At 36.7% G+C, this 23,999-nt stretch overlaps 1 protein-coding gene and 1 pseudogene across 1 annotated transcript in view; both read left to right on the top strand.

Moving 5' to 3' along the window:
- The window catches only part of MACROD2 (mono-ADP ribosylhydrolase 2), a 2,026,697-nt gene that overhangs the window by 104,976 nt on the left and 1,897,722 nt on the right, over positions 1-23,999 (top strand). The gene's annotated exons all lie outside the window — the stretch shown is intronic.
- LOC141585675 (aminoacyl tRNA synthase complex-interacting multifunctional protein 1 pseudogene) overlaps positions 1-23,999 on the top strand; it is a 53,449-nt pseudogene that overhangs the window by 17,563 nt on the left and 11,887 nt on the right.

Below are 23,999 nucleotides of genomic sequence, written 5' to 3'. Positions count from 1 at the left end.
TTTTTTATATAGACTGGATTTTTTAACAAAGAAAAGAATTTTTTTTCAGTCTGATTATAAAAGGAATACATATTAGTACTTAAAATAGGAAAGATGTAAAATGGAATAACAGAACATCATCCCTAATGTTTGTAAATATATCATTGTTAAAGTTTAGTATTTATGCTTCTGGTTATTTTATTTTCATTCCATAGATGTATTTAGTTTTTTAACAAAACTGGTGCAGCAGTACATTTTAAAATTTGATGACTGCTTAACTTTTTGTTTATAAATACAATACTTTTTATATGTAATTTTAAGTAGCTACATGATATTTAATCATATACACAAATCTCAAGGTTTAAGTGTATATTTTCCCCAAACTTCATTAATATTAAATTTGATGAATTTTTTAATGCTTTGCCTTTGAATTATACTTCAATGTTGTTTTAATTTCCATTTCTTTGAAGACAGGGAACACAGCTTTTGATATTACCTTCTGTAATAGAAAGCAGGATCTTACCTATAAAATTTTATTGGCACTAATAGGGAGCAAAGTAACTTGGTAGTGGTAGCCAAGAGGCATTGGTGCAGAGTGGAACCTGAGGAGCAGCAAATGCTGAAAGTTTCTCAGCTGAGAAACCCAAATAGCTCAAAAAGTTCAATGTCACTGCTTCTCCTCCTGAAATTTAAGATGATGGGGAACACAGACGATTGCTGAAGTTCCTCAGGGTGAGAGAGGAACTGTTTATTTAACTTTCAGCATAGCGCCTAGCATGTAGCATAGCACTTGGCACTGGAAATGTCTTATGGCTATGGCTTTGGTTCGTAGAGGTTCCTCAGGATAGTTTTTCTGAAACTTTGAGGTTTTACCCTAGGCAAGAAGATCTCAAGTTTCTCCCCCAGGGCTAGGATGAGAGTGGGGATCCGTTGATGACGTATAAACCAGAGTGTTTCTCCCTATGCATCCCCAGCTTCAGAAGATAGATTAAGCCCTTACCTGGTGCTTTTCATTTGGACTGAGCCAATCAGACTGAGATTGTAGAAGAGGGAACCAGTTCCTGAGAAAGTAAACAGCAGTGTTTGTATTAGGATGAGGGTCACAGGGAGGTGAATTCTTATTCTACCTGCGGTTAACAATGAATATAAATACCCTCTGCCATAGTTTGGTTCTTGTAATTGCATGGCTTGACAAAGGTCAATTATAGTTTAAATGTAAGCTGAACTGTATAAATATAATAACTGATAATTCGTGAGGCCTAGGGGCTGATTAACCTCATGTGCAACCTTATTTGGAATATTCCATGAACTTTTACTTTTTAAAATTTTTATTTAAATAATTATATAGTAAGGACAGGCATAGCAAGAAGGCTGAATAGAAGCCCACAACATTTGTCTCTCCTGTAGGAATACCAAATTTTAACAACTACACACAAAAAAACCCACTATCACAAGAACCAAAAATGCATGAGGAATCATAGTGCCTGATTTTAACTTCATATTGCTGAAAGCTATACTGACGAGGGTAGGAAACACGGTCTTGAATCACCAGTGCCACCCTAGCCCCATTCCCTAGCAGTGGCTATTTAGGAATAGCCACTGAATTTGAGAGTCTGAATTTAGGGGAAGAAGAGCACAGTGCCTGAGGGCCTCAGTAAACTCAGCGCTGCCTAGTCACAATGGTGATCACAGCTGTGCTGGGCTTAGCCAGTACCTGTGCATGGAAGGAGCGTTTGGACTGGACCTAGCCAAAGGGGAATTGCCCATCCCAGTGTTCAGAACTTGAGCTTCTCAGCAGGCCTCCCCACTGAGGGCCAAAAGACTCTGGGATCCTAGGTAAATTCAAGAGGCAGTCTAGGACATGACTGTAGTTCCTTTGCAACTTCTATTGCTAGTCTGGGCTTGCAGCCAGTGAACTAGGGTGGCGTGTGGCCTAGAGAGACACCAGGTGGCACAGCTAAAGGAGTGCTTGCTCCATCCCTCCTCCAACCCCAGACAGTGCAGTTTGCAGCAACAAAAGTGATTTCTTCTTACTACTTGTGGAAAGGAGAGCGAGGAGAAGAGGACTTGTCTGCATCTTGGATGCCAGCTCAGCCACAATAGGATAGGGAACTGGGAAGAGTTGTGAGGCCCCCTTTCTGGCACTAACAGGCCAAAAGAGAACCTGATGTCTTGAACAAAAGGACCCAGTCCTGGCAGGATTAATCACTTGCTGACTAAAGAGACCTTGGGCCCCGAATAACCAACAGTGATACCAAATAGCATACCATGGACCTTGGGCTCTGAGATGTGCTGGCATCTGGTGTTAGCCAGAACATTCCCAGCTGTGGTGGCTGTGGTGAAAGACTCCTTCTGTTTGAGAAAAGCAGAGGGAAAAGTAAAGGAGATTTTTGCACCTTAGGTACCAGCTTGGCCATAGTGGGGTAAAGTACCAGGCGGGCTCTTGGACAGCATTTATGGAACTGCTCTGTGCCAGTGGGGAGCCCACTGCCCTGAAGGGTGAGTACCAGGCCTGGTAACATTCACTACAAGCTGACTGAAGAGTCCTTGGACTTTAAGTGAACATTGGTGGAAGCCAGACAGAACCAACCCCCTATTGGCTGGTAGTGGTTGGCCACAGGGAGAGTCTCCTCTACCTTTGGAAAGGGGAAGGAAGAGAAGGAAGAACTTTATCCTGTGGGTTGAGTGCCAGCTTAGCTGCAGTAGAATAGAACATTATGTAAATCTCTAAGGTTTTTGACTCCGATCCTTGGCTCCCATAGAGAGTATTACTGAACCCACCTAGGGCCTGGGGGGAATTTATTGCCCTGAAGGGAGGGACAGAAATCTTTCTGGCTTTGCCACCTGCTGACTGTAGAGTAGTAGGGCCTTAAATGAACACAGGTGATGACCAGGTAGTGATTACAGTGAGACTTGGGCAGGACCCAGTGTTTTATGCTGGCTTCAGATCTGAACCAGCATTGTCCCAGTGGTGGTGGCCTCAAGGATGTGTGTGTTCCTATACCCCCAGTTCTAGGTGGCTCAGCATAGCAAAAGAGACTCAATTTGTTTGGGAGAAAGTAAGATAAAATAACAAGAGTCTCTGCATGGTAATCTAGACAATTCTTTCAGATCTTATCAAGGACCACCAAGGTGATACCTTTATAAGTCTACAAGAACCACAGTGTTTTGGGCCTTGGAGCCCAAGTCCCTTTGAATACCTGGAAAGCCTTCCCAAGAAGGATGGGCACAAACAAGCCCAGACTCTGAAGACTGCAATAAATGCCTAACTCTTTAGTGCCCAGACATCAATAAACATCTAGAGCTTCCAGGAAAAAATGACCTCACCCAGTGATGAAATAAGGCAACAGGACCAATCATGGAGAAACAGAGATATATGACTTTTCAGACAGATAATTCAAAATAGCTGTGTTAAGGAAACTCAAATTCAAGATAACACAGAGGAGGAATTCAGAATTCCATCAGATAAATTTAACAAAGATATTGAAATTAATAAAAAGAATCCAGTAGAAATTCTAGAGTTGAAAAATGCAATCGACATACCAAGGAATTAATGAGTCTCTTCTTAATAGCAGAATTGATCTAACAGAAGAAAGAATTAATGAGCTCAAAGACAGGCTATTAAAATATACAGTCAGAAGAAACAAAAGAAAAAAGTATAGAAAAGAATGAAGGATGCCTACACAATCTAGTAAATAGCCTCAAAGAGGCAAATCTAGGAGTTTTGGCCATAAAGAAGAGATAGAGCAAGAAAGGGGGGTAGACAGTGTGTTAAAAGGAACAATATCTGAGAACTCCCCAAACCTAGAGAAACATATCAATATTTCAGTACAAGAAGGTTAAAAACATCAAGATACAACCCAAAGAAGACTACCCCGAGCCATTTAATAACCAAACTCCCCACAGGTCAATGATAGGGAAAGGATCCTAAAAGCAGAAAGAGAAAAAAATATATAACATATAACGGAGCTCCAGTACATCTGGCAGCAGCTCTTTCAGGAAAGAGTGGCATAACATATTTAAAATGCTAATAGGAAAAACCCTTTTGCCCTAGAATATTATATCTGGCAAAAATATCCTTTAAGCATGAAGGAGAAATAGACCTTCCCAGAAAAATGAAGGGATTTTGTCAACACCAGACTTGTCCTGCAAGAAATGCTAAAGAGAATTCTTCAATCTGAAATAAAATGACATTAATAGCAGTAATAAATTATCTGAAGGTACAAAACTCACTTTCAGTATTGGACAGATCTTTGAGATAGAAAGTCATCGAAGAAACATTGGACTTAACCTGCACTATAGACCAAAATGAACCTATTTGATATTTATAGATCATTTTATTCAATGTCTGCAGAATACAGTCTTTTTCTCAGCACATGGATCATTCTTAAGGATAGATCATGTGTTAGGTCACAAAACAAGTCTTAAAACATTCAAAGAAGTTTAATTCATATCAAGCATCTTCTCTGAAAACAATGGAATAAAACTAGAAATCAACAACAAGATGAACTTTGGAAACTATAAAATCACATGGAAATTAAACAATATGCTCCTGAATGACCAGTGGGTCAATAAAGAAATTAGGAAGGAAATTGAAAGATTTCTTGAAACACATGGTAATGGAGACACAATATACCAAAACCCATGGGATATAAAGAAAGAGGGAAATTTATAGCCAAAAGTGCCTACATTAATAAAGAAGAAAAACTTCAAATAAATTACCTATTGATACATCTTAAAGAACTAGAAAAGCAAGAGCAAATAAAACCCAAAATTAGTAGAAGAAAAGCGATAATAAAGATCAGAGCAGAAATAAATGAAATTGATATGGAGAAAACAATACAAAAGATTAATCAAATGAAAACTTTGGTTTTTGAAAAGATAAAGAAAATGGACCCATATTTAGCCAGACTAAGAAAGAAGGAAGACCCAAATAAATAAAATGACAGATGAAAAAGGAGACAGTACAACTAATACTCCAAAAATTCAAAGGATCAGTAGTGGCTACTATGAGCAACTGTATATGACTAAATTAGAAAATCTGGAAGGAAGTGGATACATTCCTAGACACATACAACCTACCACCAAAATTGAACCGTGGGGAAACCCAAAATCTGAACAGACCAATAACAGGTGATAAGATCAAGGCCATAATAAATAGTCGCTCAGTAGAGAAAAGCCTGGGACCCAGTGGTTTAACTGTTGAATTCTACCAAACATTTAAAAAAGAATGTATACCAATCCTACTCAGACTCTTCTGAAAGTCATTCTGTGAGGTGCATATTACCCTGATACCAAAACAAAACACACATTAAAAAAAAAAAAAAAAACAACCAAAAAAACAAAACCACAAGCCAATATCTCTGATGAATATTGACACAAAAATCCTTACTAAAGTACAAGCAAACTGAATTCAACAGTATATTTTAAAAAATCATTCATCATGACCAATTGAGATTTATCCCATGGATGCAGGGATGGTTCAGCACATGCAAATCAATTAATATGATGCATTATATCAACAGAATGAAAGACAAAAGTCATATGATCATTTAAATTGATGCTGAAACAGCATTTGATAAAATTCAATATTCCTTCATGTCTATAGAAGCCCTAAAAAAATCTGAATATAGAAGGAGCATACCTCAACATAATAAAAGCCATGTATGACACATTCACAGCTAGTATCACCCTAGATGGGGGAAAATGGAAAGCCTTTTCTTTAAGATCTGAAACATGACAACATTGCCCACTTTCATTCACTGTTATTCAACATTGTATTGGGAATTCTAGCTAGAGCAATCAGACAAGAGAAACAAATAAAGGGCTTCCAAATTGGAAAGGAAGAAGTCACATTATCCTTGTTTTCAGATGGTATGATCTTATTGGAAAAACCTAAAAACTTCACCAAAAAATGATTAGAACTGATAAACAAATTCAGTAAAGTTTCAGGATACAAAATCAACATACAAAAATCAGTAGCATTTTGATGTCCCAGCAGTGAACAATCTGAAAAAGAAATAAACAAGTAATCCCATTTATAATAGCTACAAATAAAATTAAATACCTAGGAATTAACAAAATGAGTGAATGATCTCCACAATGAAAACTATAAAATATTGATGCCAGAAGTGGAAGAGAACACACTCACAAAAAAGAAATATATTCCATGTTCATAGGTTGGAAGAATCGATAGTACTAAAACATCCATACTACCCAAAGCAATCTACAGATTAAATGCAATCCCTATAAAAATACCAATGGCAGTCTTTACAAAATAGAAACATCAATTGTTGTTGTTGTTGTTGTTGTTGTTGTTTTTTATGAGACCAAATGTCACTCTTGTTGCCCAGGCTGGAGTAGAATGGCATGATCTTGGCTCACTGCAACCTCCACCTCCTGGGTTCAAGCGATTCTCCTGTCTCAGCCTCCCAAGTAGCTAGGATTACAGGCATGTGCCACCTCATCTGGCTAATTTTATATTTTTAGCAGAGACAGGATTTCCCCATGTTGGTCAGACTGGTCTTGAGCTCCTGACCTCAGGTCATCTGCCTGCCTTGGGATCCCAAAGTGTTGGAATTACAGGCTTAAGCCACCATGCCCGGCCGAAAAATTAATCTTAAAATGTATATAAAGCCACAAAAGACCCAGAATAGCCAAAGCTATCCTGAACAAAAGGAGCAAAACTGGAGAAATAACTTTACCTGGCTTAAATTATACTGCAGAGGTATAGTAACCAAGAGAACAGGGTGCTGGCATAAAAACAGACACACAGACTAATGGAACAGAGAGTCCAGAAACAAATCCATGCAACTACAGTGAACTCATTTTCAACAAAGGTGCCAGTAACATACATTGAGGAAAAGACAATCTCTTCAAAAAATGATTTGGGGAAAACTAGATATCCATATGCAGAAGAATGATACTAGACCCATATCTCATCATATACAAAAGTCAAATCAAAATGGATTAAAGACTTAAATCTGACTGTGAAACTAGTACAATAAAACATTAGGGAAAGTCTCTGAGACATTGGTCTGGGCAAAAATTTCTTGAGTAATACTTCACAAGCACAGGCAACCAAAACAAAAATGGACATATGGGATCATATCAAGTTGAAAAGCTTCTGCACAGTGAATGAAACAACAAAGTGAAGAGACAACCCACAGAATGGGTGAAAATATTTGCAAACTAGGCATCTGCCAAGGTATTAATAACCAGAATATATAAGGAGCTCAAACAACTTTATAGGAAAAAATATCTAATAATCCCATTAAAAATGGGCCAATGATGTGAATAGACATTTCTGAAAAGAAGATATACAAATGGCAAGCAGGCATATGAAAAGATACTCAACACCACTGATCATCAGAAAAATGCACGTCAAAACTACAAGGAGATATCATCTCACCCCAGGTAAAATGACATATCTAAAGGACAGGCAATAACAAATGCTGGAGAGGATGTGGAGAAAAGGGAAGCTTTGTACACTGTTGATGGGAATGTAAGTTAGTACAATCACTGTGGAGAACAGTTCAGTTCCTCAAAAAAACTAAAAATAGAGCTACTGTCATCCAGCAATTCCACTGTTGGATGTATAACTGAGAGAAAGGAAATCAGTATTTTGAAGAGATAGCTGCATACCTGTTTGTTGCAGCACTGTTCACAATAGCTAAGATTTGGAAGCAGCCTGTGTCATCAGCAGATGAATGGATAAAGAAAATGTGGTAGGTACATATACATAATGGAGTACTGTTCAGCCATAAAAAAGAATGAGATCCAGTCATTTGTAACAACATGGATGGAAATGGAAATCATTACATTAAATGAAATAAGTCAGGGACAGAAAGACAAACTTCAATGTTCTCACCTGTGGGAGCTAAAAAACGAAACAAATGAATTCATGGAGATAGAGAGTAGAAGGATGGTTACTAGAGGCTGGGAAGGGCAGTGGGGGTTGGAGGGTAAGTGGCGATGGTTAGTTGGTACAAAAAATAGTTAAAAAGAATGAGCAAGGGCTAGTTTTGATGGCACAACAGAGTGACTATAGTCAATAATTTAGTGGCACATTTTAAAATAACTAAGAGTATAATTGGATTTTTGTAACACAAAGGATAAATGCTTGAGGGGATGGAGACCTTTTTCCATGATGTGATTATTACATGATGCCTCCTGCATTAACATATTTCATGTACCCCATAAATGTATACATCTACTATGTACCTACAAAAATTAAAATATAAAAAAGTAAAATTGAAAAAAATTTGGTGTAAAGTTTTATTTGTTTTAATTTTAAGAATTGTATGCTTTATTTGTTACATATACAGATCAACTTAGCATCAGAAAAAATAGTGAAGTAAAATAGCTTATCAGTAGATAATAGACATCCTTATATTTTCATGAAATATAAATCCATACAACTTTAGGAGTTTCAGAGAAACTTACTGATTTATTAACTTTTTATTTGGGTGAATGGTTCTTTTATGACGTGAATTCTGTATCTATAAAAATGATACTTGATTAAGAGTAATATTCTTATTTGTAGCCCAAATTTGGTGCTTTTTGAATGATAGTGGTTTATTAAACTTGGTGTTGTGTAAAGGAAAATTTGGCCATTTTGATAAGGAAAGGTTGAGAATTATTTTTCATCATTCTTCTCTAGTTTACCTTTTTAATTATAGATGCACCCTATGTTTGCTTTAGAATAAGATATTTTATTTTTACATACTGTTAGTACAAAGGCAGCAGCTTTTTCACTACTCATTTTATTTTTGTAACTTGAAGCAAATTTATGGCATGAAATTTCCCCAGTTTCTCTTGACCTTGAGGTGCAATCTGATTTGCTTTGTTAAGTTTTAATTTTAGGACACATCACATTTTTGTCATGTCCAAAATTAAACTTCAGGGTAGATGTATACTTTTCCACACTGAGATTATAAACAGAATAAATTATCAGAGAATTATGTGTAAATGAATATATAAGTATAGGAATGTATAGGCTTAGCTACATCTCCCTACATAAATAGCTTGTTAGTGTGCAGTCAGTCACTGGAGTTGCCACGAACTTGGAGCTTAATGAACAGGTGGAGAAAGAGGATGAATCTCAGTTCAAAATGGATCTGACAGCTTATCAGGCAATTTCACTGATCGCTAATCCAGTTCGTTTGGCAACTTAATTTATCACACAGTTAGAATTCTTATCCCGTGGGTTTCCAGGTGGAAATTAATTCTGAAACATGTCCAATACCACTGAAGAGACCTGCTTAATCTTTGTGAGGAAATTTAGAAATAAATTATTTTAAATGCATAAGCCAGGTTTCTCTTAGGATTCCCTTTGTGTTTATCCAGTGCTTTCTTAAAATAGTTGGATGCTGCTAGCTAGCATTTGATGGTATGATCATGGAGGTGAACTAAGGTTTATTTATTTATTAAGATTTATAAATTAAATGGAGAAATTGTTAATTCTAATTCATTAGTGAAATAACTACTATAACAGATAATCCTGTGAATATAATTCTGCCTTTACATATAGAAAAATTACTGATCTCGAGCATGTTTTAAGCATTTCACAGCAACAAATAATGAACAGGAGAAGTTATTTCCTTAAAGCTCACAACTTTATATCTCCTGAGTGCTTACAAATTCTCTAATTAGTCTGATTTACACCTCACTATTTTATGTAAAAGTATCTACTAAAGCAAATTCCTTGACAATAAGGAAGAAATGCAACCTGCCTCTCACAGCTCACACTCTGACTCTGGAATTTGAAAGGATGAGACTCATTAAATGGGCTTGGCTTAGGACCTGGCTGTAGCTTAAAATAACTTCAAAACCAGAAACACATTTTCTCCACGTTTTAAAGACTTGATTTATTGTGCATAGAAAGTTAAATTGAATATTGATCTTTGAAAAGCAAATGTGTCCTGTAAAAAAATGACAACAAAAGAATACAATAAAAGATTATAGAGTGATTGATTGTCCAAAGCCTATAGATAGTAGCCTCTCCCTTATATGTCATCTTCTCTAGGCATCTGTGGCTCTGAGGGGGTGACAGGGATGAAGTGTTAGAGGAGAATTAGGTGCACCCTGACATGAAGTGTTACATTTTATAAGAAGATTGAGGAAGGTGGTAACAAATCATTTCTAAGAAGGAATTTTGAGAAATGAGGAATGGGGCACAAGATCAATAAGACTTATGCTATAACTCCAGGAAGGGACACCAGGGAATTTCTTATAATTTCTCAAACTCTGAATCACCTTCAAAAATAATTTAAGTCAGTGAATAATAATTGAGATGACAGAAAACCACAAACTGGCATAACAGTGTCATTGATTGGATATGTCAAGAAAATTGTGCCTATCATTCTTATGACCAGGCTTATTAAAGTAATATCTTCATAATCTAGAGGGGCTCAGTGTTGAATCGTCCTGGCATCCTTTTCAAATCCCCTCTCTGAGTCCTTGGCACTTTTCCCTGGAACATATTGCAGACCTACAAACTTGTCGTTTCAGAAACTGTCCTTTCATTTTTACCTTTAAAGGGAAATGGTCACCGAGTCTGGTCCTAGCCCTTAGGAATCAAGCCAAAAGAAAAAAATGGCAGGGCAGTGTTTGATTTTCTCCTTCTTTCCTACAAGAGCAATGGTTGTGTCAAAGGTTTACTGGATATTGGAATCACCCAGAAGCAGATAATGATGATGATAAAACGCAATGGATCAATTGGGGGTTTTCCTCCTTTTGTTTTATGTTTTTCCTATTACCGTCACTGTCATTGTGATGATTATAATGGTAATAGGAAAAATATATAAAACAAAATGGAGAAAACCTTAAATAGACCCGGTGTGCTTAATAACATTTCTGATTTACTAAACTATTTATTACTCCTCAGTATTTAATAAAGTGTCTCATAGACTATGCAAATGGCAGACAGTAAAACCCCACTATGCCATTTAGTAAAATGTGAGGATCCTGTAATAAAAAATCCTCAAGGTAGACTTCTGTTGTATGAGGAAGACAGTGAGAGATCTTATCTTTTTAAGTTAGGCTTTCTTGCTTTTCCTTTGTTTAACTTTTGTTTCTTCAAATGGCTTGCAGCTTGGAAGAGACACCTTTTAGTCTAAAAACTATTTTGGTTGCTGACAGAGGCAATCTCACCAGAAAAACAATGCTCACTAATTAGAAGTTCAAACTGCTTTTAATTCTGCTTCCAATAGTTTTGGGACTTTAAGAGTGAAATTAAGATTTGTGTATTTTTTTTTCAGTGGCATATAAATGGCTACTTACGGTAAAACCTGAGGATAAAAGAAGACACACACAAAAAAGGAAAATAAAATAAGACATAGAAATACAAAAATTATAGTGATTCTGATTTTTCCTTATGAAACTTAAGATCCAGTAAGTAAACTTCTTTTGGAATGATTGGGCATTCAAACATTATCCTTCACATAAGAAAAAGAACCCCGTCAGTAAGCAGAGATCTTAGATCTGTAAATATACTGAGCCATCTGTGGAGGCATTGACCAGATTGCTTTGCATTGTGATAGGACTGATGTAATTTGAGAATCAGATGGGGCTGATTCGTGAGTCTTGGGAAGACAGTTACTTGACAGCAATGATAGATTTTGGCCCTGTCGTATTGGTATACTTGTGGTAGGAAGCAATTCTACTCATTCTGACAAACGGAGTCCTCCACTTATAAAGCAAACTATTATTTAGAGGATCTTGTCTTCTTGGCTATTAATAAAATGCAAGTTTTGTCTAATCAGCTTTTATTAAAATGCAATTACCAAATAATATATTCCTCTCACTAAGATCAAAAGCTTTCTGAGGACAGGGACTGTGTTATCCATTAATGTATCTCCAATGCCCTGTATCATGTCTGACCCATTGTTAGTTGTCAAGAAGTGTTTGCGGAATTAATGAATGATTAAGTTGTTTCCTATAAACAAGACTTCAGTTAGAATGGTGGTAAGTAGATTTAGACATAGAGGATTTTCTACTTTGTATCAGTGGGGCTGCCCTAACTGGTGGATTTATTTATTTTTTAATGTAATTTTTTTCTTTTTATTTATAATTTCTTTGGAAGCACAGATGATATTATAAACATAGTAGTATAAATAAAATAAGAGGAAATAAATTGCTGATTACTCCACCTTCCAGCTGACTGTGTTTTTTCCTGATAGTTTCTATGCATTTATATACTTTTTTGTTTGCATTTTTATGATTTAGAATCCAGATCTGATGTGGTATACTGAGTTTTCTATTTAATATTAACATTTTTTATATAGTATTTACAGTCTATAATTATGAATTCACATGGCAACATAGTATATTCTTTACTTTCTATTCTGCCCCGCTGCCACAATATCCTATTTTCCTAACTGCTTTATCTTTCCACTGCATTCCTACTCAGCTTTCAAGGTCCCACTTAACTTTTCAACAATCCTCCAATTTCTCTTGACTTTTATGATCCTAGAATTTTACATATGATGACTATAGAACTTTTGATACTTTAACTTTTTTCTTTTTATGAAAATTATGAGAAATAAGGTACATCAGAGCATGGATTATACAACTCTGTGTTCTGATGTCTAACTCAGTGATGGTCATGTAGTTGGCACTCAACAAATACTTGCAGATAGCATTCTAAGGTCTGGGAATATAGAGATGAATGAGATAGGGTTTATATGGATTTGCTGCTCAAAGTGTATTGGTAGGCAGGTTGGCAGATATCACGTAGGAACTGATCTTTTAGAGAGTTGTTTATATGGTGCTAGGAAAACTGAGAAAAGGCCAGTATATTCACACCAGAGCTATTTCTTATTAACAATCTTTTTTCCTGTATTTTCAGGAATGGTATGGCTAGGCTAAGAAGCTCTAAAATTTTCATGGTGCTTCATTTCTTTGTTGAAATTATTTTCCAAAAGATTCCTTTGTCTCATGTTTGCTTTTCTCATTCTCATGCCTTGTTTTCCCATGTTACTTTCTCTTTTTTGTTTTTTTGGAGATGGAGTCTTGCTCCGTAGCCCAGGCTGGAGGGCAGTAATGTGATCTTGCCTCATTGCAACCTCCTTCTCCTGGGTCCTGGTTCAAGCAATTCTCCTTCCTCAGCCTCCTGAGTAGCTGGGATTACAGGCACGTGCCACAATGCCCAGCTATTTTTGTATTTTTAGTAGGCCAGGGTTTCACCATGTCGGCCAGGCTGGTCTTGAACTCCTGACCTTGTGATCCATCTACCTCGGCCTCTCAAACTCTGGATTACAGGTGTGAGCCACCATGCCCAGCACTTTCTCTTTTTTATTTGATATCTTGAAATATATTTTTTCACCACTTTATATTGTTATAACTGAGCAAGTTGTAAGGAAAGTGCCACACTCTGAGTTTCAATTGCAAGTCCTTTATTGCCAGCGACCGAGAGATGGCTAACGCTCAAAATTCTTTCAGCCCCGAGGAAGGGGTTTGATTCCTTTTTATACCTTGATTAAGGTAGGTGATGAAGAGTCTAGCTGAAGTAGAATTTTACAGAAGCAGAACAAGCAGGTTAGATAAGGAAGCTGGTAACCAGGAGGCAGGAAGTTCCCATGATTGTTGATTACTAAGGAGAGTATACACAAGCAGTTCCCATGATTGCTGGTTACCAAGGAGAAGGTGTTCAGTACTTGTCATACGATCAATCAAGGGGGTATACACAATAGCAAGTGGGCTTGCCAAGCAGGATATGGTTACAATGGTTATGTGCTTCTATAGTTCTAAGAAGCATATGGTTATATGCTTCTATAGTTCTAAGGAGCATATGGTTATATGCTTCTGTAGTTCTAAGAACAGCATGACCCAGCACAGGAACATGACCCAGGTATGCACTCAAGGGAGAAATGGTGAGGGGGTGAGGCAGAGGTTAAGATGGAGTCTGTCTGACTTTCAGCAAGATGGAGTCTGTCTGACTAACACAGGGTAGGTTAGCACAATGTAATCTCCCTATGTAATTGTGGCAGGCAAAATTCTAAGATATTCCTCAAGATTCTCCATAGTTGTCCCCACTCCACCAAAACACAAGCCCTGAGTAATTCCTGGGACTGTAAATTTGATGGGTTTTTACTTCCATGATTAGGTTATATTATATAGCACATTTACCTTTAGGAAAGGAAGATTATCAGATGGGTCTGACCCATTATAGTCATGGTGATGACTATATTAGAAATTTGAAAGTACAGTTTTCTCTGTACTTCTGATCGACAGAAATGTGAGCTAATAAGTGAATATTGTTTTAAGTTGTTGAGTTTGTGGCAATTTGTTATACAGCAATAAAATATAAATACAATAGTGTATTAACTGTATGTTATAATTGCTATATATACATTTTTTAGTTTATCTTGCTATAAGTTTTGTTGTACAAAACTTGGCTTCTTCAAAATCACATCTACTGAACTTTTTTCTTTATGATTTCTAGTATTTCTTCAAATTTTAGAAGGCATTAAACAGGGTAGGTGTTGGTAGGACTCAGAAGATTTGAGTCTGAGTCTGAGTGTCAAATAATTAATTTGATTAGACTCTGCCACTGGCATTCTTTCTGCCTAATAATGAGCATTGACTTTGTTCATTGCTACTTAGCTAAGGAGGAATAGCAGTTCTCCTTTGGAAAAGTTTGGGGATTTCTAGAGCACTAAAGCATTCTTTTTGATGATTGATGAAACTTTTAAATCTAATATTTCAACACTAATGGGGATCTCACAATGGAAGGCAACTCCCTAGAACTATGCTGTTAGCCCTTTCTTTCACCATAATTCTTAGCAACAGACAACTTATCCAGACTTTTCATTTTTATTGTACCCTTCTTCCAAATCCTCTGAATGGCCTAACCTATATTGCCTGTTATTTTCAGTGTTGTTCTGACCTCAAATGGGCTTCCACAAGTGTCTAGAAGGGATTACTTTTCAGATTTCTTCCATGAGTTCAGTATTGAATGCAAAAGCATGGTTATAAATGACAACTTTAATGACCGTGATTTTTTTCTTTTTTCTTTTTTTTTTGAGATGGAGTCTCACTCTCTCACCCAGGTTGGAGTGCAATGGTGTAATCTCACTGCAACCTCTGCCTTTCAGGTTCAAGCAATTCTCCTACCTCAACCTCCCAACTAGCTGGAACCATAGGCACCCACCACCATCCCTGGCTAATTTTTGTGTTTTTTAAGTTGAGACAGGGTTTCACCATGTTGGCCAGGCTGGTATCAAACTCCTGATCTCAAGTGATCCACCCAACTTAGCCTCCCAAAATGCTGGGATTATGGGTGTGAGCCGCTGTGTCTGGCCAAATGACTGTGATTTCTTTTTTTTTTTTTTTTTTTTGAGACTCAGTTTTAGTCTTGTTGCCCAGGCTGGAATGCAGTGGCACAATCTTGGCTCACTGTGCATCTGCCTTGAGGGTTCAAGTGATTCTCCTCTCGAGTAGTAATCCCAGCCTTTTGAGTAGCTGGGATTATAGTCACCTGCCACCACACCCGGCTAATTTTTTATATTTTTAGTGAGATGGGGTTTCACCCTGTTGGCCAGGCTAGTCTCAAACTCCTGACCTTCAGGTGATTCACCTGCCTCGCCTTCCAAAGTGCTGGGATTGTAGACATGAGCCACCGTGCCTGGCCATGACTGTGATTTTTTTTTTTTTTTTTTTTTTTGAGATAGAGTCTTGCTCTGTCACCCAGCCTGGAGTGCAGTGACAGCATCTCAGCTCACTACAGCCTCCGCCTCCTGGGTTCAAGCAATTCTCCTACCTCCTACAGGCGCGTGCCACCAGACCCAGCTAATTTTTTTTTTTTTTTTTTTTTTTTTTTTTTTTTTTTTTTTGTATTTTTAGTAGAGACAGGGTTTCACCATGTTGGCCAGGATGGTCTCTATTTCCTGACCTCATGATTCACCCAGCTCAGCCTCCCATAGTGCGGGGATTACAGGCGTGAGCCATCGCACCCTGCCTATGACTGTGATTTTTGACACCTATCCATATTATTGGTCACTGTTGATGCTTCAAGTATTTCTGTAACATTCATGGATTGACATTATGAAAACATCCTAAACAAGGGAATCATTACTATTATGAGTACATTTGTTCTTTCAACTTACAAATACTAAGGACCTATTGTCTGCTAGCTCTGCAGGCCTCACTATTTTTTGGCTTTTCCATTTGACACTTATATGTCAAATAGCCTGTGCTAAGAAAATCCTTAATTCTACAAAGGAAAGTGAATATATTTCTTGCCTGACTTAACAAGAAGGCTTGGGTTTTATATAGGCAACAGCTAGTGTATGCTGAATTTAAGACAGTACTTTTGGTCTCATATCCAGAATTCACAAGGAACATAAACAAATTTACAAGAAAAAAAACCCAAACAACCCTATCAAAAAGTAGTCCAAGGATATGAACAGACACTTCTGAGAAGAAGACATTTAAGGCTGGGTATGGTGGCTCACACCTGTAATTCCTGTACTTTGGGAGGCCGAGATGGGTAGATCACTTGAGGTCAAGAATTCGAGACCAACCTGGCCAACATGGTGAAACCCCATCTCTACCAAAAAAACACACCAAAAAACATACAATAAATATCCGAGTGTGGTGGTGGACGCCTGTAATCCCAGCTACTTGGGAGGCTGAGGCAGGAGAATGGTTTGAACCTGGGAGGCAAAGGTTGCAGTGAGCTGAGATTGTGCCACTGTACTCAAGCCTGGGTGACAAGAATAAGACTCCATCTCAAAAAAAAAAAAAAAAAAAAAAAAAAAGACAGCAGTTACATGGCCAAAAATGTGAAAAAAAGTTCAACATCACTGATCATCAGAGAAATGCAAATCAAAACCACAATGAGACACCATCTCACGCCAGTCAGAATGGCGATTATTAAAAAGTCAGGAAACAATAGATGCTGGCGAGGCTGTGGAGAAATAGGAACACTTTTACTCTGTTGGTGGGAGTGTAAATTAGTTCAATCATAGTTGAAGACAGTATGGTGATTCCTCAAGGATCTGGAACCAGAAATACCATTTGACTCAGCAATCCCATTATTGGGTATACATGCAAAGGAATATAAATCATTTTGCTATAAAGACACATGCACATGATATGTTTATTGCAGCACTATTTGCAATAGCAAAGATATGGAACCAACCCAAATTACCATCAATGATAGACTGGATAAAGAAAATGTGGCATATGTACACTATATAGCCGCTAGAAAAGGAATGAGATCATGTTCTTTGCAGGGACATGGATGAATCTGGAAGTCATCATCCTCAACAAACTAACACAAAAACAGAAAACCAAACATCACATGTTCACACTCATAGTGAGTTGAACAAAGAGAACACATGGACACAGAGAAGGGAACAACACACACTAGGACCTATTGTGAGTGGGAGGTGAGGGAAGGGAACTTAGAGGACAGGTCAGTAGGTGCCACAAACTACCATGGCACACGTATACCTATGTAACAAACCTGTACATTCTGTACATGTATCTCTTTTTTTTTTTTTAGCAGAAAAAAAGACAGTATTTTTATTTTTATAATGCAAATGTATGATAATTTGTTTAAATCTGATACTGTATCTATTAGCTTAACTTAAGCATTGAGACACAAATTAGAAGCATAGGTAAGAGAAAACTCTAATAATAATGTTGTCAGGGGTGAATACTCATTGTGTATACATTAGGAGGTAGAAAGTGATCCTGTCTTAAGATATTAAAGTTTGAAAGGAAGTGAAGGATAATCCAGGCCAAATGCTTCATGTCACAGATGGGGAAACTGAGCCCTAGAAAGAGGAAGAAATGTACTCAAGGAAGTGCAGGCACTATGTGGCAGAACCATGAGTAGAAGCCTATTTCCTGTTCTTCACTTCTTTTCCTTTTCTTGATTCGGGTTGCTTTGTTACTGGTGCTTAATAATTCAGTAGAAACTTGACATGTACTTCATGATATTAAAGTGATATTGTATGTTAGACTGTCAAGGGGTTCTAGGACTCCTTGTATTTTCTGTAGTATTGAAACAATATGGTTTCTATTAAAATATTCAGTGAATCTTCTATCTTTTGAAGTATTTGGTTATATGAAATATGTATAGGTACCAAAACCTCTGGTTGTAGTATTATGCTTTGGTGTGATTGAATTTCTGAGCAGTTTTGTATAGTATTCTTGTTGAATATTTTTGGTTTGTTGGTTTGAGAAAGGAAACAGTTCTATAGATGAGATTTTTTCCCTAGTAACCTCTGACTACTTTTCTATTGATCTCCTTTTTACTTGAAATGATAAAACTAAAAGAAGCATCGTTACGTCTTTTAACAAAATACTGATCTTTATTCGTATGGAAACATCTTTGTTGTTAAATTGCTTTATTAATTTTATGCCTAACTCTTTTATATTGAGTCTGTAATTGTTTGGTATAAGAGTTACCCCAGTTACTGCTTGTTTTAATGTTGATTTTCCTTTTTAATTTAGAGACATAAATGAATCATTTTTCCCCTTTAATTTCTTCCTGCTGTATAAAAAACATCAAAATTTTTTAAGTCTATCAATAATATTACATAGGTCTTCTTGGGATAATATAGTCCAATATTGTTGATGAAGGTTGTAAACACACTAGTCTTGCCCAGTTTCAGACATTGTTTGGTAAAAGAACATAACTATATCATGCTTGCAAATATTCCAATGCATATGGAATCCAGGAAGCTTGGATTTGAATCGTCTTTTACTTACTCTCTTTGGCAAGTCACTTAACTCCTTTCAAAATTTCTGTTTCCTCATCTTTTAAGTATAGACAGTAAGCGTTTTAGAGTCATTGTAACGACTAAGTAAAATAAAGCATGCATCCCTGGCACACTGTTAATGCTCATAAATAGCGGCTGTAAAAATACAGCACCTAGGTTAAAGTATAGAACAGTGTATTTATTCTGAAATGTTATTCCTGTTAGCTATTATTTAATTCACCCAGTTTACTTTCCTCATCAGTTAATCTGTAACCCTTTTCTCCTTATATAAAAGACCTGGGATTATTTCATTGAGAGAGGTCAATAAGAAGATTCCCAAAGAGGATCCAATTAAAGGGGGATATTTTCCCCATGATAAGATCAGTAAGTAGTTCCTTCTCAAGGGGGTGTCAGAACAAATATTTGAAAATTACCTTCTGGCAAACTCTCTGCTTCTGGGAATAGTACGTATTTGGATAGGAGACAATAAATAGATGGGCAGTATCTTGTGCAGAAGTTCTGAACAACTATAGAATGCTTCCATCTGTTCATTTTTCGGTTTTGTCACCTTGACTTTCCCATCTTAGACTCCTGAGGCTCTCTTAGCTACATTTTAGTTGGTGACTTGATAATACCTTTATTTCCCTTCAGGATGTCAGGATTGTAGAAGCCTGAGTGTTACATGAAGTAAATGTACCAATGTGTTCTGTTTTAGTTTGCTATAGCTGCCATAACAAAATACAGCAGACGGGGTGAATTAAAAACAAAACTTTATTTTCTCACAGTTCTGAAGGGTGGCAGTCCAAGATCAGATCAGCAGGTTTAGTTTCTCCTGAAGTCTTTCTCTTTGGCTTACAGATGGCTGCCCTCTTGCTGTGGCATCACATGTCCTTTTCTCTGTGCATGCGCTTCCCTGGTGTCTCTATGTTCTCATCTCTACTTTTTATAAGGACACCAGTCAAACTGAATCAGGGCCCACCCTAACAGCCTCATTTTTACTTAATTACATCTTTTTTTTGGGGAAGCATCTTGTGCAGAAGTTCTGAACAACTATAGAATGCTTCCATCTGTTCACTTTTCAGTTTTGTCACCTTGACTTTCCCATCTTAGACTCCTGAGGCTGTTAGATGCACCACCACCCTCCTTATCCACACAGTGTCTGTGTCTATCTGGCTCATAAAACTCCTTTCCAGTATGTGAGAAATACATCTGTTATTTGGGATTAGAGACTGTGGCATCTTCTTCAGCATTGTAGTTTAACTCAGGCCTGGCACCAAACTAGTGTTTTTTGATGAGATTGTCATCAGGGAAGAGAATGAAGCTAGTTCTGTAGTATGGTACCACAGAGAAATTAGCCTGTATCATGAACAAATGTAGAGACTAGGATACATAATTTTTAGTACTTGAAGCATAGCCATGAGCGTAATCTGATTATCAGAAAGTATTCAATTCCTAACCTATGGGCCTTATTTTAACCAAACATAGTCTGAATGTCACAAAACTTTAAATGATTAATACAAATAAAGTCATTTTATCATTGATTATCTGAAGTTCCTGTTTTTGTCTTTGATAAATCACTTGAGACCTTTAGTTATGTCTTCAATGTCACTCTCTGTGTATTTCTGGACATATCAACAAACTATTTCTCAGCTGCTATGTGGCATTGGTCATAATCTTTGTCTCCTACCTAAACTCTCCTTGTTGAAGGAGCCTCATCTTCATCAGCACTGCAGCATCCATGGTAAAGATGTAGGGAAGACAACTAAGAGCCTAGTTCCATACTTCACCTGGTCACCTAGGCCCTTTGAAGAAATATTCCAGTGTGGCGTATCATTAGTCTCCCTTGGACAAGAAAATATCAAGTTCTGCTTCCCTAGTTACCAGTCTACCTAAAGCAACCTTCTAAAATCAAATCTCAAATCTAAATATAGAGGTAATCATCATTGTTCCAGAATGGTAACATTTCTGGCCCTTGATTGCAGTGTAAAGGCTGGTAAATGTCAGTGGTTTCTGGCAGGTTTAATGCTTAGGCAAGGGAAGAAAGGGTGGAATCGAGAAAGAATAGGAAATAGTGAAGAGAGTAAAAGTGGGGAAATATAAATATGTCTGTGATCAGCAGTGGTAAAATTCCTATGAAATTTATTAGAGATGCAACTTAGTAGTTGCCTGAAGATGCTTACTTTTCCCTAGTGGTATTTAAAATCTCTGTCTCCTGCCAGTAGCGTTTTAGTTCTTTGTTTCTTATTTCTTTCATGTATGATTAATTTTTGAAAATAATTAGACATTTCTGGTAGTACCAGTGGTAATTTTTTCCATTTTTAAAATCTTGAACCATGTTTTCTTTGCTCCAAAAAGTAAATGGCAGCCTTCAAAGGATGATTTATTTCTACTGTTTGTGTAAATTGAGTATAAGCTGCATCCGATTACTATTGCATACATAAAATTCTTTTTGAGGAAATGTGACCAATATATATCATTTTATTGAATGTTTCTTGAAATTGGTGTCAAGCTGTTTTCTATTTTTTTTTCTTTTTGGATGCCTAATTGAATTGAAACTTCATTATTTCATCTCATGGCATAGGCCACCTTTAGAGGGACTATACCATGTGAGCTCCTACTTACCCATTAAGACCAGATATCCACTAGGGACTTAATGGGATAATGTGCTCCTCTTTCACCTTCTGTGTCCTAAATTTAGCATTGGCTAAATTGACTAATTAAAATAACCTTAGCCTTATCTCTCTTCCTAGTGGATATTATTTTATTTAAAAATTTTATCACAGAACTTGGTACAATTGTTAGGCACTTCTTACATGATTCTTTACGTGATTTCACAAGGACTTTCACATGAATGTCCATAGTAGCCCAAAGTGGAAAAACCCAAATGCTCATCTGTTGATGAATGGATAAACAAAATGTCAGATGCATGTAGAGTGTTATAACCTAACCAACATTAATGAGATACCAGGATGGCTATGATAAAAGTAAAGGAGGTGGTGAGAGTGGAATAAAAAGGGCTGGAGAGGATGTTGAGAAATTGGAACACTCAAACATGGCTGGTAGGAATGTAAAATGGTGGAGCTACTCTTGTAGAAAACATTTTGGGGATTCCTCAAAAAGTTAAACATATACTTAACTATGGAATGACCCAGCCATTCCACTCCTAGCAATAATGCCCAAGAGAATTAAAAACATGTATTTTCACAAGAACTTTCACATGAATATCCATAGTAGCATTTCTTGTCATAGCCCAAAAGTGGAAACAATCCAAATGTTCATCTGCTGATGAACAAAATGTGGATAAACAAATTGTCCATCCATACAATGAAATATTATTGAGCTATATAAGGGAATAAAATATTAAGTTAAAATATGCTACAATGTGGATGAATCTCAAAAGCATTGTTCTGAGTGAAAGAAGCCAGACACAGAAGGTTACATATTGTAGGCTTTCATTTATATGAACTATCCAGAATAGATAATGGAGGCAGAAAACACATTTGTAGTAACCAGGGGATGACAGAAGGAGGAGATAGGGAGTGACTGTTTAATGAATATTAGATTTTCTTTTGGGGTGATGAAATGTCTTGAAACTAGATAGAGGTGGTGGTTGCACAACATTTTGAATGTTCTAAATACAACTAGATTTCACTTGTACTTTCAATAGGTTAGCTTTATGTTATATAAATTTTACCTCAATAAAAAATAAGTAAACTCACAGAATTTAGTGTCAGATTCTAAAATCTTGACAGCCATTTGCTCCCTTCAGTTTTTTTTAATTAATCTTTCAGTCTTAGGCTACCTTTGTTGGGGTAAGATCACTTTTATAATTCATAATTTTTTTTTCCAAAACAAAAAATGTTCAGTAAAGATAAGCAAAATGAAGAAAAATTAGAATCACCATAATTGTACCACTTAGAGTAATTCTTAACATTTTTGTATGTGCATTTCCTGTGATTTTTCCAGTGTGTAATACATGTACCCACACTATACATGCATGTACATATTGATGAAATAGGATCATTTTGCATATAGTGTTTATAGCATACTTTTATCATTTAATGATGCATTAGAAAATAATTTGGCCTATTTTCTATAGTTTCACAAGTATACAGCATAACTCTTTTTAAATACATCTTTTAAAAAACTAGCAGGAAAATAGGGTAAAAATCATGTTTCATTTGTCTTTGAATCCCTGGAGTTGTTCAAAAGAAAGAACCGCTTTATTGGATTGGGTTGGACTGGTTTGGATTACATTGAATTAAACTAGTATAGCTTCTAGAAACCAATGACCAACTTCTGAAATATTCAGCATCCTATTTTATTATCGTCTCTGTCTTAGCTACATTTTAGTTGGTGACTTGATATACCCTTTTTTCCCTTCAGGATGTCAGGATTGTAGAAGCCTGAGTGTTACATGAAGTAAATGTACCAATGTATTCTGTTTTAGTTTGCTATAGCTGCCATAACAAAACACAGCAGACAGGGTTAATTAAAAACAAAACTTTATTTTCTCACAGTTCTGAAGGGTGACAGTCCAAGATCAGAGCAGCAGGTTTAGTTTCTCCTGAAGTCTTTCTCTTTGGCTTACAGATGGCTGCCCTCTTGCTGTGGCATCACATGTCCTTTTCTCTGTGCATGCGCTTCCCTGGTGTCTCTATGTTCTCATCTCTACTTTTTATAAGGATACTAGTCAAACTGAATCAGGGCCCACCCTAACAGCCTCATTTTTACTTAATTACATCTTTAAAGGCCCTATCCAAATATAAACACATTCTAAGGTAATGGGGGTTAGAGATTGAACATATGAATTTTGGGGGTACCTGTAGGCATACCTCATTTATTGTGCTTTGCTTTATTGGTTTCCATTGTGTGTGTGTGTGTGTGTGTGTCTGTGTGTCTGTGTGTGTGTGTGTGTGTGTGTGTGTGAATTTTTTAAAAACAAATTGAAGGTTTGTGGTGACCCTGTGCTGAGCAGATCTGTTGGGATTGTTTTCTTCTAACAGCATGGCACTTTGTGACTCTGTGTCAAATTTTGGTAATTGTAATATTTAGAAGTTTTCATTAAAAAGTTTTAAAATTTTTAATTGTTATGGGCACATATTGTATGTATATTTCTTTTTCATCATTATTATATCTGTTATGGTGACCTGCAACAAGTGGTGTTTGATGTTACTATTGTATCTGTTTTGGGGTGCCACCAACTGCACACATAGAAGACAGTGAATTTTATCTATAAATTTGTGTATTCTGACTGCTCCATCAACTGACTGATCCCCCATCTCTCTTCCTTTCCTTGGGCCT

The sequence above is a fragment of the Saimiri boliviensis genome, chromosome 9 (assembly GCF_048565385.1).
Source record: "Saimiri boliviensis isolate mSaiBol1 chromosome 9, mSaiBol1.pri, whole genome shotgun sequence".
NCBI lineage: Eukaryota > Metazoa > Chordata > Mammalia > Primates > Cebidae > Saimiri > Saimiri boliviensis.
This window is presented reverse-complemented; position numbering and strand designations above follow the sequence as displayed.